This window comes from Vicia villosa, linkage group LG4 (genome assembly GCF_029867415.1).
Source record: "Vicia villosa cultivar HV-30 ecotype Madison, WI linkage group LG4, Vvil1.0, whole genome shotgun sequence".
Taxonomy (NCBI): Eukaryota; Viridiplantae; Streptophyta; class Magnoliopsida; order Fabales; family Fabaceae; genus Vicia; species Vicia villosa.
Window position 1 is genome coordinate 98,754,667 of NC_081183.1, and position 18,033 is coordinate 98,772,699.

Here is an 18,033-nt window from a genome sequence, read left to right on the forward strand (position 1 = left end):
TAATACGATACTAATAAACAAGCTTACAAAATAAAAAGAATGCAATGTAAGATCCAATAACAAATTATAAAATTAGTTAAGAACAAATATGTATATATTTGTCCTAATTGCTTAATTTGAAGCCATAAGTTCTTCATCAGCATAATTTTTCACATCTCCTTTAAAGACCAACATCAGTTATCCCATGTCCACAAATATTACATTATTTCTTCTCTTTCTATTACATTTACATTGTCTTTTGTCTTTCAATTTTATTCTTTATTTTCCATCTATACAATTTTAAATGTTTGCTATAATTAATTTTTTAGATTTAAACAAAGAAATAAAATGAAGTAAAACATAAAAAAATTATCTTTGATTTTTTGAACCGTCTGCTTCACCAAAACCGGTTTCGATTTTACGATTATTTTGGTTTTTGCACTTGAAGCAATTGTATCTCAATTTTATAGACCTAACCGTTTATTGGTCCAAACCAAACCGGATTAGACAACAGTTCAAGGTTGAATCGGTTCAACCGGCTAGGTCAATCTGATTTTTAAAATAATACATTTTTTGGGAGGGCAATAGTTGTGCTGATGCACTTGCTAACATTGGATTTAATCTTACCAATTCTTCTTTCTTTGATTCCATTCTTTTTTGTCTAAGGTCAGATTTTGTAAAGAATAGGCTATGTCTGTCATTCGCTAGGTTTGTTTCTTCGTGATAGGGTTTTGGTTGATGTTCTCCAATCTTTTTTTAACAATTTTCTTTTCTTATATATCAATCTTCATTAAAAAAAAAATACTCTTCTCAAAGTTTTAAAGTGCATTTGTTTTAAGTTACAAAATATCAAAGTTTTAATTTTTTTTATAATTTTATTACTGTTTTTATTACGAGGGGCAACACCCCCTGTAATATTAGCGAATTTTTATTTACCCCCTCATAATAAAAGCACTATCCAAAATTATTTAAAAAAATAATTTAAAAAAAATTAAATAATTAAAAATTAAAAGAAAATAACACGTGGACTACCACATAGGCAGCAAGAGAGAATCTTTGCTGCAATCACTACAACACGGAACAGCTACAAGAGCGCTTTTTTTGGGCTTTAACAGCGCTTTAAAGCGCTGCCAAAGCCAGCGCTGGCATAGGCTACGAAAGCGCTTTTAAAAGCGCTCTGGTAGGCCCCCCTATAAGAGCGCTTTTCTGGAAAAAGCGCTCTTGTAGACCCCCCTTTAAGAGCGCTTTTCAGGAAAAAGCGCTCTGGTAGGCCCCCCTTTAAGTGCGCTTTTTCCAGAAAAGCGCTGTGATAGGCCCACCTGTGAGAGTAAAAAATAAAAAAAAAACGCAACATACTAAAGCGCTTTTATAAAAGCGCTCTTATAGGGTGGGCTTTAAGAGCGTTTTTTCCAGAAAAAGCGCTCTGATAGCCCCCCTATAAGAGCGCTTTTACAAAAGCGCTTTAGTATGTTGTTTTTTTTTTTTTTGCTTTTTTAGTAATCTTTGGCAGCGCTTTTAAAAAGAAGCGCTTTAGTATGTGGGCCTTTAAGAGCGCTTTTTTAAAAAGCGCTTTAGTAGCTAAATGAGGTATTTTAATGTGCAGCCTGTAATTTAATCCTCCCAGTCGACCTGTAATATTTTCGACCTGTAATATGTTTTCAGCCTGTAATATTTTCGACCTGTAATTTATTTTCGACGATATTATTTCAGCCATCAGTAGATTCAATATATATATATATATATATATACTAATATAATACCATTATAATATCCAAAATTATATATATACATCATTACAACATCAATAATATTATAGTACTTCAATTCGGCACAAATCCTACATGAAAAAGCGCTTAATATAAAAATGACACAAATCCTCTTTTATTTCTTCCAACTTATGTCTCGGGTATCCAGCGGCACGGAATTCGTCAAGGTACTACAAAACAAAAACAAAATATGAATGATACATTTAGTTAAATGTAATAAATTATATGAAATTATCTTAAGTTATAAATTCATACCGTGAGCGGAATCTCTAATTGATTTGCCTGAAGGATTTCTTTCATAAACCTCAATACAAAGTATCCGCAATCGTAACTGTTTTTCTGTTGCGGACACTACATAGAAAAACAAATAAGATTCTATAGTTGTGCATTGTTTTATCAAGTAGCATAAATATATTATAAGCAACATTGTGAAAAATAATGTACCTGCACTTGGATCCAAGTAATGTTGCTAGATTTAGTTCGGGATACCTGTGCGTCCCGTTGACTTCGGAACACTTGTATTGATCTAATTAACAAATATATAAAAGCATATGTTTAGATCAATCCCACAAATAAGTAAATATATATATATATATATATATATATATATATATATATACACGAATATATATTTAGAACGATCCCACTTACAAATCAACGATGTCCTTCATGGCCGGATAATTGGTCCATTCACCATTTACCGAATTCAGATAATACACGACTTCCCTTATAGGGTTGATAGCAAGCAGCAACCAGTTTGCTCTATAAATAAAAACAATAGGTTATATGAAAATTTTGCTATACACAAAAGAAACAGAGATTAGATGAACAAAGAATGAGAAACTAACCCTACTGGTCGGGTATTATACGCCCAAAGATGCAGACATTCTGTATTGCCGGTGGACATGAATCTATCTACTAAGCGTTGTCTAACTGATTCCGGTTCCGAATCAATTGCCATTCCGCTGCAGTGGGCGGAAGACACGAAACGGAATCTGTTAGACAACGGAGTCCCGCGCAACACTCTGTCATACAACAACCTTAAATAAAAACATAATAAACATTAGATTATTTTCATTGAAATGTGTAAATAAATTATATTGTGGGACTAATTAAATAATATATCGGATGAGGGAATATTACCGAATGTATGAGTGCATGTTATTGACGCCTAGTTGATCATGCTTAAAAATCTCCTCCAAGTCATCAAGTGTAATAAGTGACTTGAATTCAATACCGAAGACACTCTCATCCATAACGATTTCACGTAAAGCACCATCCTTCAAATCGGACATATCAACCATTGTTGCGAGCGTCGACCGGTACCGAGGCACAAAAGCACCGCCTTTTTTTCCCGCTGGCTTCGAAGGACCAGTGGGTGGTACGGTACGAACTTGCTGCGTCACTTGTTGTGACTCTCGAGCGGATGCCTAAAAATCATATAAGTTATGTAAAATATAAAATCATGCAGATTTAGATTCAGATTAATTATTAACACTTTAAATGTACCTCTTTTAGTGATGCAACGGACTCCTCCTCCTGTAAAATCCCTTTACCCTTAACTGTGGGTTTTATAGGAGCAGTCTAAAATTAAAATGTAAAAAATAATTAATAAACGGTTTAGAATTGACATTCGAAAACTAAATGATTCATAATCGTTTTCAATATACCTCATCACTAATGGTAATGAGCTCCGAGGGCCATGCAACAAATGATCCTATTGCATCTCGCAGCAATGTCGTCTCTGAGACCATGTCAGGTACCGGTAGCATCGCATCATGATCTACTACAACATCCACCGATACTTTCAGGTGTCCATCCGGGAGCGGTCTATGGTGAAGTAAATCTCCCAAAGTGTTGTGCACTTTTCCCTTGCCAACTAGTCGATAACTCGGTTCCGATAAGTATAGTTGGCAAGATGAAATGCCCTAAACCAATAGTAAATATAAAGTCATTATCATTAATAAAATAGAACAATTTAAAAGGAAAAAAAATTATAATTACCTCGGGAAATTTCCTTTGATAGTTGATACTAGCCTTATCACTAGTTTCTTTCACCGATATTGAAGTGTTGCACTTTTCTCTCATATACGCCTCTTTATCTCTTTGCAATTCAGAGACTTGTGCTTGCAATTCCGCCAACTTTTGCAACACTTCTTCATTTGAAGGATTTCTTCTCCTAGGACTCTTGTAAAAAGAGGTTGGAGTCACACCATGACCCTTACCCCTCACCTGACCGGGATACGCAGGCGCATCTAGTGCTCTACTAAGTACGCTCCCCTCACCGGTGGATGCCGATTGCGACAAGGTCTCCTGTAATTCATTTACATTAAAAAATCATTTATATATTAAAAAACATTTGATTTAATTAAAGACACAGTATTATACTTACACATTCAGTAAAAACTCTCTGAAAGGCTCATCTTTGTACCCTACCCTATTGAGATCCACTTGCAAAAATCCTGACTTATCCATTCGTATGCCACTATTATTTTCAACCCACTTGCAACCAAATACAGGAATCTGAAACTTCGCGTAATCAAACACCAAAATGCGCTCGATAACCCCAAAATATGACAAATTTGCAAATTTCGGATTTAAGTCATTCGCACTTGATATGTGCATTGCTTCAGCTACCAAGGTAACACCACTATTTTGCATAGTACTTTTATCATCCTGTTCTTTGGTATAAAATGTGTATCCATTAATTGCGTATGCGCTATAAGAAAGCACAATTACACTTGGACCATAGGCTAAACATCTCAACCTTTCTGTTACTGAAGCAGGATCTGAACGATACTTTGAATAAATATGATCCCTAAACCACGGTATGAAACTTCGATTGTGCTCTCGTACTATCCAGTTCTCATTTCTATTTGGATTTAAATCTCGGAGAACAACCTTGTGCATTTCAACATACGGCTCAACCTCAATCTCATTGTGCAGAACAAGAAGTGCGCTTGATCCCGTTCGACCATTGATACTGTCACAACTTTATTTCCAATTAGCCTTTTTCCTTCTTTTTTTTCGACAATATGAGATTTGGGGAGTCCAATTGATTGAACATTTGACAGATATTCAGTACAAAACTCAACCGCTTCTTCAACAACGTATCGTTCGGCAATACAACCCTCCGGTCGACTTCTGTTTTTCACGTACCCTTTTAATATTTTCATATAACGTTCAGCAGGGTACATCCATCTCATATAAGCTGGTCCGCACAATTGTGTCTCTTTCACAAGATGAACGACTAGATGAACCATTATGTCAAAAAACGAGGGAGGAAAATACATTTCAAGATCACATAAAGTAACAACTATCTCTTTTTGCAATGTTGGTAAGATCGCGGGATCGACCACCTTACTGCAAATTGACCTGAAGAAGAAACACAGCTTAGTTATTGCGCTTCTTACTTTTTCTGGCAGAATAGAACGTATACCTATTGGTAAAAAATGTTCCATTATAACATGACAATCATGCGTCTTCAAACTCTTTAACTTGAGGTCTTTCATGGACACAAGTCTTCTAATATCTGAAGAGTAGCCTTCTGGAACTTTAACTTCACTGAGGAACTTACACAATGTTTTCTTCTCCTTTCTAGATAGAGTGTAAACAGCAGGTGGCAGATATGTTCGTCTTCCTTTCGTCACGGGTCTCAATTCAGTTCTCATCCCCATGTTTACCATGTCATTCCTTATGTTAACGCCATCCTTAGACTTTCCTGGTATATTGAGTAACGTACCTATAACGCTGTCAAATACATTTTTTTCAATATGCATAACATCCAGGAAATGTCTTACGTACAACGACTTCCAATATGGAAGTTCAAAAAAAATGGACTTCTTCTTCCACCCACCCTTGACAAGTGAATGTGCAAAAGGCTTGCCAAACTGAGTGCTCACATCTTTCACCTTTTCAAAAATTTGATCACCTGACAAAAAAGGCGGGGCTGTACCATGTTCGGCCTTTCCGTTGAATGCTTTTCTCCACCCACGGTAGTGATGATTAGAATTTAAGAATCTACGATGACCGAGAAAGACATTCTTCTGACAAAGATCCAATCGTGTCGTATCGGTTTCATCTTCACAAACGGGACACGCCTTTTGACCTTTATTGCTGTACCCGGATAAATTTCCGTATGCTGGAAAATCATTAATTGTTCCAAACAACATCGCCCTCAAGTTGAAACTTTCCTTCCTATACCCATCGTAAACCTCCACACCGTTGTCCCACAAAAACTTTAAATCTTCGATTAACGGTGCCAAGTATACGTCTATGTCATTCCCTGGTTGTTTAGGCCCAGAAATTAGCATTGATAACATCATGTACTTACGCTTCATACATAGCCACAGAGGTAGGTTATAGATCATAAGAATCACAGGCCATGTGCTATGCGAGATACTTTGAATACCATGCGGGTTCATTCCATCAGTAGACAATGACAACCGAAGGTTTCTTGCTTCTTTTCCAAATTCAGGATATTCAGTATCAACTTTCATCCACTGTGGTGAGTATGCCGGATGTCGCAACTTTCCATCAATAATTCTTTCATCTGCATGCCAAGTCAAGTGTCTTGAATCGGTCTCACTACGATACATGCGTCTAAATCTCGGAATTATAGGAAAATACCATAAGACTTTAGCAGGAGACAACTTTTTCTTATATCGAGGGGCACCACATTTAGGACACTCATTCAACGCTGCATACTCGTTTCGAAACAAAACGCAATCGTTTGGACATGCATGTATCTTATCATAGCTCATGCCAATAGAGGACAACATCTTTTTGGCTTCATACGTTCGATTGGGAAGAACATTATCCTCTGGTAGCATATCTTTCATAAGGGCTAATAACTCTGTGAAACTTTTATCCGACCATCCATTGTCCGCCTTTAATTTGTACAACTTTAACACCGCAGACAATCTTGTGAATTTTGAACAACCATCATACAACGGTTTCTCTGCATCGCTTACCAACCTCTCAAACATTTTGGGACAATCCGCAAGATCTTCTTCAAGCGCTTCTGCAATCTCTTCGACTCGATCGCAATCGTATGTGTCTGTGCAATCGTCGTTTGAAGCATACTTCCTATTACAACTCGACCCAGCATTCCCGTTACTTTTCTCACCATGCATTGTCCAACATGTATAACTTCTATCAATTCCAAACCGTAGTAAATGGGATCCCAACTGTTTCCCGTCAACCTTATCCCCATAACAGCAACCCAAGCAAGGACACGACATTCGAAGCGGGTCTTCGGAGTGCTTAACCGCAAACTCAACGAATTCCCATACCCCTTTCTCGTACTCTTTCGACAATCGGTTTGATCTCATCCATGTCTTATCCATGACTTAATTAAGCTAAACAAATGCTTCTTGGTTTCTCTATCAGGTACTAAGGAATTCTGTCAAGATAATAAATAGCTATCATCATAATAGAATACCTAATCAGAATACCCGATTTCTTAAAGACATTACCTTATTTCAAGGTAATATAAGTCCACAAACCAAAAAACTGGTTGAGAGACACTAAATTGATATTAAATAGAACTATAAACAAATAAGTATATTAATTTTTTTTAAATAGTAAAATTCAAGAGATAGTTTTTCTTTTTTGCACCAACTACTTAACATCTTAAAAACAAATAAGTATATTAATTTTTTTTAAATATAACTATTTCTACGATTTTAATGCTATGAAATAGCTACAATGAATCATTTTTCGTCTTTATGTAATTTGAACATTTTTAGAACATAAATAGAATATTATCTCATCATTTTAAATTTTAAGATTATCAACAATATTTGTACTATTTGTTTAGATTCATGTTTCACTTGCCAAAATTAAGATTATCAACAATGTTTGTTCATCATAAAAAAAAAATCCACTCATAAAAACAAATAGTCTACGTTTCAAAATACCATGCCCATCAAATTATAAACAGACACAAAGGAAAAATTGATGAAGATGAAACCAAAAACAATATATCAAAAGCTAAAATATTTTTTTTTATAAACAATGGATTAAATTATCACCACCAGAAGTGCACCAGAGATTGATTAAGATGAAACTAAAAACAATACATCCAAAGCTAAAATAATTGAATTTGCAGTGTATGGATGAAAGGGTCATTGTGGTTGGAGTTGTTTGCATAAACCAAGATATATTTACTAAAGAATCTGCTCATAACCAAACCAGAAATTTCATTTGCAATTACAAGTTCTACTAAATAGTGGGAAGATTTTACCTGAACAGAAGCAGCAAGAAGATGTTGATTTTGACCAAGAAAACCCTAAAATCCCACCCACAGAACGGCGGCGGCAGCGGCGGCGGCGGCGGTGGCCTGAAGGTGAGAAGACGACGGAGAGTGGTTGAGACGGACGGTGAGTGGTTCAGACGTGAGGGTGAGTGGTTCAGACGTGAGGGTGAGTGGTTTAGACGGAAGAACAGTAATAGCGTGAGAGGAAGAAGAAGAACTTTCAGAATGTTTCTGGAAATTAAAATAAAAGAGCGTGTTTTAGTTTTAAAAATATTTAATGAGGGCTACAAGAGCGCTTTTCAGAAGCGCTTTCATAGGCCACTCTATACCAGCGCTTTCTCTTTAAAAGCGCTTTCGTAACCCCCCCCCCCCCCCCCTTTAAGAGCGCTTTCAAAAGCGCTTTCATATCCACCCCCTATAAGACCCCTATAAGAGCGCTTTTGAAAAGCGCTGTCATAACCCACCCTTTAAGAGCGCTTTTGGAAAGCGCTTTCATACCCACCTCCTATAAGAGCGCTTTTGAAAAGCGCTTTCATTGCCCCCCCCCCTTTAAGAGCGCTTTTCTAGCGTGTTTTTTTATTTTGTTTTTAACCAAACCTACGAAAGCGCTTTTGTGAATAAGCGCTGTTGTAGGTGCGCTTTTAAAAGCCAATTTTGGCGTAGTGAATGTGGCAGTCAGGGAGTATTTGATAGAATTTGAATATTGCAAGGGGTGATTTAAAAAAAAACTTTATAAGAGTTAAAAACAAAACTTGCTAACATTACAGGAGATTTATATATTTAACCTAAAAATTAATACAACATTTTATTCCTATTCTGTTTTTTTTGTTTTTTTTGTTTTATGGAGATTATTGTAGTAACTTTTAAAATAAAAATTATAAATATTTTTAGAGCTTAATTGAGATGCATCGACAATATCATTTAATAGGAATGTATCACTTAGTCATATTGTATAAATAATTTAAAATTTTCAATTTAATTTTGTCGCACGCTCGCGAAAAATGAACAGAGTCGCCACCAATATATTTATCCCATAAGGGAAAGGAATATCAGGAAACCTAGAATAAGGATAAGAACGAGGTCTTTCGACCAGAGATAAGGTACGGGAGTCGGTTACGCAAGGGGAAGGTGCTAGCACCCCTCGCGTCTGTGGTACTCCACAGGATCCACTTATGTTTGTTATATTCTAAGGGTGTATAAATCTAAAGCTTAATTACTAAGGGAATGCATGCAAATGAAAGAAGAAACACGGGAAAATAAGGTTTATAAATAGTTGTGCTCGCTTAGGCCCCGCGACCCAATGCCTACGTATCCTTTTCAGGAATCAGAGCGCCGTAGTTCGGCTCTTTAGTTTTTGTTTGTTTTTGTATTTTTTAGTTGAACAGTTACATTCACACTCCGCTGCTCGACCTCTGGAGTCTTAAGCTGGGAATGGAGCGGAAATAACGTGTCCGATTAGGAGAAAGAATGCCCTGAAGGCAAGAGAAAGAATGCCTCGGAGGCAAGAAAGAGAAGAGATAAAATTGGTTTGTGTCTTTTAGGTGTGATTCCATGATGGACGAAAACCTACTACAAGGCATCGCATCACTTCCTCACTTTGATTAGCTCTGAGCGTTTATTAGATATTTTGAAATGTTTTTGGTTAGGTGTCTTTTAAGGGAAATTAATTTGTGACTTGAATCATGCCTTAAAAAGAGTTTTTTGAATATTTAGAGAATGCACATCGAGGCCTACGCCACAATCGTTTCTCTAAATGAAATACAGTTTTTGAATAATTAGAGAATGCACATCGAGGCCTACGCCACAATCGTTTCTCTAAATAGCGGTTAAGAAATACACCGAGGCCTACGCCTCAATCATTTCTCTTCCGCTAAGTGGGAAAGAACATTCATCGGGGCCTACGCCCCAATCATTTCTTTCACACTAAAAAAGGCATTAGCATGATTCGCGTCGTCCTTTATTAATGTTTTAAAGTTGAAAAGAAAAAGGAAAAGAACTAGCCTAAAAGGAATAACTAGCTTAATGTTATGATTATACCTAAGTCTATGGGAACATACAAGTGAAGTCACAAAATTAAGCTACAAGTAAAAATCACAAGCAAGTATGATACAAAATTAGTACAAGTTTGACTTGAATAATGACTTGAAAATATAGTACCAAACATGAAAGTGGACGATGCAAAATAGTACAAGAAATCGAATTAAAATACTATTATTTTCTATGATTTTTATATGACAAAAGCAAGAATTCTAATCAAGCAAAAGAATTAAAATACAAGCCTAAACTAATATTTTTTTATGAATATTTTCATATGCCAAAAATTGTGTATTAGAGGTCTAAAAACAATAAGCAAAGTCAGCATTTTTATTACTAAAAGAAAGGACAAAAGCTAATTGAAATCTGAATTAAAATGTAAACAGGGGTGAAAATTGAAGATAGTGGTGTGAATAGAAACTGGGCGCAGGGTGTTGGCCCAGCAAGTTCTTTTTGTTACAGATTTTCTCTAGCCAAAAATGGCAGTGACGGGCCTTGGGGGTGGATCAGAATCGTTGGCCCGATATTGTTGTTTGACCCAGGTTCAATTTTTATTCAGGTTTTAATTATTGTCACAATTTAAACAAAGAATGAAAATTAAATTAAATTAAAATAAAATAAAATAAAATAAGGAAAATAGCAAAATATGAAAGGGGATTAGGGTTGTGTACATGTGCCGTTCCCAATTCCTCACTCGTCTCTCACGATGCACTCACAGCGGCGGAGTTTTCTTCTCCTGAATCTACGACGACGACGGCGCGATGGACATCTTAACCTTGCCGTCTCCGACTCAATCTCGTCTCCGATTTGGCTTCAAGTTCTTGTTGATCGTGTTATAGTGTGATGATGAGGTTGATTCGAGATGATGATGAACGTTGTTGATTGTTGCAGATGATTGAAGGAGGGAAGAAGGCTTGAATCGTGTGTCGATTGTGTGAAGAATTCCGCAGATTGTTGTTTGAAGCTAGAGATGACGAAATTCGAGATCCGATTGAAGATTCAATGGTATTATGGCTCTGAGATTGGAGAGAAGAGGATGAAGATTCGAGGTCCGATTAAGGATGGCTTTTGTTATCGGTTTGTTACAGGTGAGTGAGAGTTTCTTTCTACGATTCTTTTTCTCCGATTTTGCATTCTCTCGAATTCTGTTATGAATCCTTTTCCCTTCTTTTCTGTTGATGATTGAATTGAGGTATGATGAAGGAGGAGTTGAAGATGGTGATGAAGTGGTGGAGGATGATCGATGGTGAAGGTTATGAGTTGTGGAAGAGATGAAGAATCGAAGAAGATGATGAAAATGGAGAGAAGATGAAGATGAGAGTCTGGAAAAGATGGAGAATGGTCGAGAGAGCTTGAAGAACGAAAATGGAAGATGAATGGGAGCAGAGAAGAGTGAAGAGGATGAGAGGGTGAATGTGAAGAAAGGTGAAGAAGCTCTTTGAAGTATGGTGATTCTGATTTATAGAGGTTAGTTCCACTCTGATTTTTCTGTTACTTTCAGTTACAATCTGCTAGCATTCTGTTTGAATTCAGTTGCATAGTTGAATGATATGGTTAGAAACTATTTGTCTGATTCTGTTATGGTAGTTAATTGTAATTCTGTTATGATGGATAGGAAGTTACAACTGATTCTGTTATATGTGTGGAAAGTAGTGAATTCTGTTAGGATTCGGTTAGGACTTGTTTGAAAGTAATGAGGCAGTTATAAAACTGATTTTCGATAATTAGAAAAGAATAGGTTTGTTAGGTAGTGAAAAGTTTGAAAGGGTGGTTATTGACAGTTAGTAATTGGTTAGCTGGTCGTTGTATGGTTAGAGATTGGTTATAGGTATATGGATGCTGCCTTGTGTTTGATGTTGGTTCATTTGATTTTCTCTTTTGCTGCAGCTCTGTTTTATCTTGTATGTATGGTATTCTTTATGTGCAGGAAGGCAGGTCTAAAGTGCAGCAGTTTGGCACAAATGAAGGCTTCAAACGATTGATCATGATGGCAGGAGTTAGTATGCATTGTGCCAACTTTTGACATGGCCATTTGGAGTAAGGGAAGTCAAACCAAAATGATGTGGAATAGGTCTTAGGATGACAAATTATGTAATTTTCTTTTTTTCTTTCTCAATTTGTCGCGGCCTTGCCTTTTTGTAATTAAAACAGAACTTGCACCTTATTCATCTTCATTTCTTGAGTGAATTAGCGTTTTGATGACATTTGAATAATGATGAATTTGAATGTTGAATAATGAATGTAGCTTGACTAATAAATTTTGAATGAGTGAACTTGCTTTCTAAAAATGTTTGGAATAAAAATGACATTATCCTTAAATTCCGAGTAATTCCTTTTTATATAGAAATTCTACACAGATGCTTGAGAAACTCTATTTCCCTTTGATTGCCTTTGAATACGAATTCACTTCCAATCTCAACAAATAAATTCCAACTTGCATGCTAAGCAACGAAAGAAAGATGTTTTTAATAAAATAGATCTTCAAGCTCTTCTTTTGTGTCATGATTCAAAGATGATCTTAAATCCAAAGCAATGCTCTAAACACAACGAATCCATGAATTTAGCTAATATCTTGATTTGATAACAAAAATAATTCCCTTTAAGAAAGTATCTCTGTGATGAAACTTGAGGACATGGGACTTTAATCTCATATTTACATGGTGAAACTCAACAACCTTGAGCAATGAACAACTAAGCCCTGATCTTTTAGAATCCTTGATCTCGAGCCTAATTTATTAATAAATGATGCATAATATGTTAATGACTTAGTGGATGTATGCAAATGAAATGTGCAGCTTAAGCCAATTAGAGATAAAATTAGATGGGCAAATTTTGGGGTGCAACAGCTGCCCCTATTTAATCGTCTTAGACCTGAAGGTAAGATTGGCGCTAGCCTTTCGATCATTCAAGGTGGAAGGAGATTAAATACCAAGAGAGCCTGAAAATTTGCCTGATGAGAGATAAGATCCACTGGGGAAGAAGCGGTGTCGACTCCACTGAGGAAAAGTGTATCAATTCTGGATTGAACAAATTAACTCTGGGTTAGAAATGAAATGAACATCAACTCTGGGTTGAAAAAGGATAGCGGGTCAACTCTGGGTCGAAGAATAATGGGGAAGTAAACTCTGGGTTGGACAAGATGTTAACATCAACTCTGGGTTGAGAATAGAAAGGGAAATCAGTATTAATGGGACAAGATATAGGCATCAACTCTGGGTCGAGATAGAAAGTAAGAACATCAACTCTGGGTTGAAAACAAGAGATAGACATCAACTCTGGGTTGAGAGAAAGTAATTCAACTCCGGGTTGAAAGGGGAAGGATGAACAATTAGAGATAACCGTCAACTCTGGGTTGAATGGGAAAGAGAAATCAATTCTGGATTGAATGAGGGACAACCATCAACTCTGGGTTGAGTGGAAAAAAGAGAAGGGTCAACTCTGGGTTGAGTAAAGGGTAACCGTCAACTCTGGGTTGAGTGGGAAAAGACAAAAGAGATAACCGTCAACTCTGGGTTGAGTGGGAAAAGAAATAATAAGGAAAATACGTCAACTCTGGGTTGAGTGGGAAACAAAATCAATTCTGGATTGAATGAAAGATGATTGTCAACTCTGGGTTGAGAAGTAAAAGATCAATTCTGGTTTGGACAAAGGATAACCGTCAACTCTGGGTTGAGTGGGAAAAGAGATAATCAATTCTGGATTGAATGGGAGATAACCGTCAACTCTGGGTTGAGTGGGAAAGGATAAGAGATAAGAAATATCCGTCAACTCTGGGTGAGAGGGAAAAGATAATTAACTCGGGGTTAAAAAGATGAAAGGAGACCAACTCTGGGTTGAACACAAAAACGTCGACTTTGAGTTGAAAAAAAGATTAACATGATTGACTTTGGAAGATGACACCACAATGGTAACTCTGAGTGATCCAGTGGAATATCGATTGAATGTTTTGTGGGGACCTCATCTGATGAGTAACTTGGCTTATGCTTCATATGCAATGTTTGATTCATTTGTGCACTTCTGGAGATGCAATGCTATGGGTTCTATATGCAGTGTACTGATTGGATGTTCAGGGTTTCTGCTTTGTATGGTGTAGAATGTATGGGGTTCTGAACTCTGCTTGATTCAAGATAGGGTGGATGCCCCCGCTTTGTTGATAATTGGATTTTGGAATGATGAGAATGCGATGATATGCACGATGCATGTATGACTATGAATGGAATGATTGTTTCCGGGATACAAGGAATGGATGGAGAATGCCTTTATGGAAAGGTCATAGCTTGAAGTTGTTGGCGAAGGTGAGGTGTTTGGCTTGACCCCTCGACACTTGTCTCGATATCTGACACTTGATAGAAGACGAAGAGATGAATTATTACTAGCTTGCCCCAGCTTGTAAGATCTCTTGAGATAGAAATTTGATATGCTAGAATCATGGATATGTGCAATGATCTGCCCCAGTGTTGATCATGGAATGAATGCCCCAGATTGAGAGGAACTCTTCCATCAAACTAACCCTTCAGGTATTTGCTTAGTAGATGACCAACCTTTGCCTTTGTAAGATTACTTGATGGAATTTCCATGTTGAACTTTCCTTGGTATCAAGTACTTAATTTCATATTAGAGACAATTCTGTTTTGAAAGAGATAATGAGAATGCAATGCACATGTTAATCTCAAAAAGAAAAGTTTTTATTTGTCAAAATGTTGTACTGATACTAACACAAGTGACAAGCAACATTAGGAGTCAGTTTTGACATGATTTCACAGTTTGTATGTTTTCGGAACGAACCCTGCTTCAATTAGGACTTTTGAGGGTTGTAACGTGGCCGGGTTCACGGTTTAAGAAACAAAAGATAAAGGCTCAAGTTCTACTTAACCCACCCCTTCTTCGTGATGTCCTTCAGTCCTATGTTCAGCTTAGTTTGACACGAGTGTTCGTCTTTCAGGAAGGGTTGTGATGGATGAGGATCCTTTATAGCTTTGATGGAGGTGGCAGCCACCCTTTCGTGCTTTCATTGATGATTATAACAACTTGTCCCTTGGAGGATTTTGTTCTTGTTCTTTTCTATTGCTTTCCCTAACTTTTGCCTGGACAAAAAGTTTCTTTTGATTTTGGTTTTCATTGTCCAGCGGGATATGCCTTAATTTTTGCCTAAGTCATTTGCTTCAAAGCTTTTCCTTTCTTTTTTTTTTTTTGACTTAGCGGGCTATTGTTTTTTTTTATCATGATTCATAACTTTCTTTTCATTCTTTTTTTTTTGTCTCATTCGGGAACAAGTTGTATGACTTTCGTGATTGACTTGATGAAAAGGTTGTGACTGCCTTATTCTCAGTGAGTGAATGACATCCATTGTGGATTGTGCTCTTCCTTTTTTGTTGTGAGACATGAGATGTAATTGATCCTCTGATGGAATACCTGAAAGTTGAGCGCCCGGTCGCACTAACTGAAAACTACCCTGCCCCTGGTTAATATTGAGGGTTTTTGTATTTTTTGAAAAGAAACTCCTACTTCTTAGGCTCAAAGGGGTTGACGAAGGTTTCACTCCCTTATATCTCCGGTGTTTAGGAATTGAAATAATGCCTGTACATCGTCAGCAGGATCTTTGTTCCAAAAGCATACAATTAGTAGTTCATGTATTTTTTATTTTCATCATTCTCCTTTTTTAGTTGCTTAAGACAAATGAGTTGAATATCGATGAACATAATGACAGAGATGAAATGATTTGAGAAAAACATGTGTATTACATTATTTTTATTTATTCAAACAAAATGAGTTTCTTACAATGAGAAGTACTTAATAACAACAAAAGTAATACAATTGAAAATACTAGAGAAATCTATACAATGGCAAGCTTGGCCTTATTCTAATGCAAATGAAATGTTCTCTGACAAACATAAAGTCTTCATGGTCCACTGGTAGAAGCTCCATTGTGAGGTGGCATGGGATTATTGACCACATTAGGTGCCACAGGTGTGAATGTAATCTCCTTTGCATCAAGCAGATCCTGAACCTTGTCTTTGAGAACTCTGCACTCTTCAGTGGTGTGACCAGATCCTCCAGAGTGGAATTCACACTTGGCATTAATCTTGTAATTTGGAGGGAGAGGATCAGGAGGAGGCCTCGCTTCAGCTAATTGAATCAGTTTTTGATCAAGCAGGGCGGCGAGAAGTTGGCTATAGGTCATTGGTACACGATCGTACACCCTTTTAGGCCTATTCTGCCTCTGTTGACCTTGTCTCTGCTGATAACCTTGTTGTTGGAAACCTTGTTGTTGTTGTTGGACATATTGTTGATAAGGGACCCAAGGTTGTTGACCAACAGGTGCCACATAAGCTTGAGGGGCGGTGGCGGCCACTTGATAGCAAGGAGCTTGATCTTGAGCATAGGTGGCACTGGTCTCGCCTTCTTTCTTCTTGATGAAATTACCCTGAGGCTTCTTGTGCCCATATTGATTAGCAGCAGCAGCATTGGCGGGATTCTGGATCTTACCAATTTTCAAACCATTCTCAATTCTTTCACCAATCCTGACTAGATCGGAGAAACCAGAAGAAACACTACCAACCATTCTCTCATAATAATGTCCTTGAAGAGTATTCATGAACATATCAACCAGTTCGGATTCAGAGAGTGGTGGATTAACTTGAGCAGCCATTTCTCTCCACCTTTGGGCATATTCTTTGAATGTCTCATTGGTCCTTTGCACTTGATTTTGAAGTTGCAACCTAGTCGGTGCCATGTCAATGTTATACTGATATTGCTTGAGGAAAGCATCAGACAAATCCTTCCAAGATCGGATTCTATTACGCTCCAGATTCATATACCAGTTCAGAGATGCCCCAGATAAGCTATCTTGGAAGCAATGGATGAGCAATGAGTCATTGTGGATGTGAGAAGCCATCTTACGACAATACATGATGATATGGCTCTTCGGACAGCTCAAACCCTTGTACTTCTGGAAGTCGGGAGTCTTGAACTTAGGAGGGACAACCAGATTAGGAACTAGACACATATCCTCAGCATCCATCCCATAGGCGCTAAATCCTTCAATGGCTCGAATTCTTTCCTCAAGGATTTTGTACTTCTCAGCAGATTTCTCAACGGGTCGAACTCTTTCAGCAGTTGGTATTGTTTGCATTTCTGGATTAGCAGAACGAGTACCACAGAAAGCAGGAATAGGAATCTCTGTTTGAGAAGGCGGCGCAGGGAATGGGAAGACGGGATCAGCCATAGTCATTGCTCCAGAAGTCACGGGTATAGTCCCACCTTGGTTTGGAGCTCCAAGGGTATCAACAGTCATGAAGTTGAATGGCATCCCAAGAGTAGCATTAGTCCTTGCTTGGAACTCAAATGGAGTAGAAGAAGGTGGAACGACCTCAAGTTGGCTAGCAGCAGCTTGGTTACCAACAACGGGAATCTCTTGTGTAGCAGGAACCCTTTCAGTTCGCAAGGCTTGGATAGCTTACAGGATAGCATCGACCTTAGTTTTCATTTGATCCATCTCTTCTCTAATGGCAGCTTGATCTTGTTCGTAATTCTCCATGATTCTTCTTCTGTGAGCTCTTGTCAGATATCGGTGTGGAGGAATCGTCTTGACTGATCTGATGGAGAGAAATAGGTAAGAGTATTGGTAACCATGAATGCACAGGAATGAATGCAAAATGTTAATGATGATGCAAATGCAACATAAATCAGGATCAAGGATCAAGGCCTCTTGGATAACAACTTCTCATGGTCAATAAGATACGGCCGAATCCTCCAGATTCAGAGGTTCGACGTTGCTTTCTGGATAAACAGCTTGTGCATAAGTCAAAGATGGTCGAACCCTCCAGATTCAGAGGTTCGACGTTGATTCTGATAGATAGCTTTTGCATAAGTCATCTCCATATTCAGAGGTTCGACGTTGATTCTGATAGATAACTGATGTAGAACTTCTGTATAAGTCAAATGTCCCAGGATCAAAGGCTCGACGCCTTTTTGAATGCCAGGAAAACCAATAGT